Below are 1,304 nucleotides of genomic sequence, written 5' to 3' on the forward strand. Positions count from 1 at the left end.
AACAGAATTTTGGGAGAGACACTGTTTGCAATGCTCAGGGAGAAAAGGAACTGAATCTTGGTACATTCAAATCAGGTTCTGTGAAAGATAATACAGTAACGAGAGTTGAATCAGGGAAACATTATACCCCATATGTTAGATACACGAAACTTGAGTTCAAGGTTGACACATTCTTTGCAATTGACTCTCCACTAGGTGTATTTCTATCTCTGCGCAATGTTCGCATTGGAGCCTCCTTCTCTGCACAGCTCGAAGTCAAGAAGTTCACTTTCAATATGATGGCAAAACAGATGATGAGCTTCAAATCATGGGGAGCCTGAGACAGATGATCAAGGAAAACAAAATTCTATGTGATTCATACCGTGAGGTGTAGACCAAAATCTACAATTCAGGACAGCAAAACTGAAGCTAGGACTGGCTGAACACGACCCAAGCGTCGTTTCGAGTTACAGAGCAACCATGCTGATACGCAGTGTTTATGTGCTCCTAATGGGGCTTTGTTATGCATCAACTTTTGGTTTAGTTTCGTCATCAGAAGCTCATCCCGGGTATGATTCAGGAACATGTGATGTGAGTATCTCTACTTCAATAGACCAAGGAAGAATTCTAGATATATCTCATGCATACCGAGAAGATATGCCTGTTTGGGACTCTTCACACGCTGGCTGGCTGCAAGCATGAAAAATGGGTCCATTTCAAACAATTCTGCGTTGAAGATGGGTGCCCATACAGGTACTCATGTGGATGCCCCTGGTCATGTTATCGACGAGTATTATGATGCCGGGTTTGACGTGGATACACTTGATCTCAGGATACTCAATGGGCATGCATTGCTTGTTGATGTACCAAGAGATACAAATATAACAGCAAAGGTAATGGAGGGCCTAAACATTCCAAGAGGTGTGCATCGTGTGCTTTTCAGAACACTCAACACTGATAGGCGTCTTATGTGGATTGATACAAGTTATGTTGGCTTTATGAAAGATGGAGCACAGTGGCTTGTGGATAATACTGACATTAAATTTGTCAGAGTTGATTATCTGTCAGTTGCGGCACATGATGATCTCTCATGATTATGCCAATAACTGTGATAATAATGCAAGTTCTGGTGACATATCTCTCCATAATAAAGTGAGTTCTGATAATAGATCTCTCTGGGCTAATACGAGTTCCTATGGCAAAATTTTCTTGTGTCGTCCGAACTTACTGTGGCAAACATAGTTCTGGGATATACAAGATTACTATAGTAATATTGCTACTGTGGATTGTAAGCTATATAGGGCATTCTATCTCAATAGACACGA

The 1,304-nt window shown here is 41.2% G+C and overlaps 1 pseudogene; it reads left to right on the plus strand.

The window, feature by feature from the left end:
• Window positions 1-395: 395 nt before the first annotated feature.
• LOC149225018 (cyclase-like protein 2 pseudogene) lies at window positions 396-1,073 on the plus strand (annotated as a pseudogene).
• The last annotated feature ends 231 nt before the right edge of the window (window positions 1,074-1,304 follow it).

This window comes from Pinus tabuliformis, chromosome Q (genome assembly GCF_031772625.1).
Source record: "Pinus tabuliformis cultivar Carrire ecotype Pingquan chromosome Q, CPIR1, whole genome shotgun sequence".
Lineage (NCBI taxonomy): Eukaryota > Viridiplantae > Streptophyta > Pinopsida > Pinales > Pinaceae > Pinus > Pinus tabuliformis.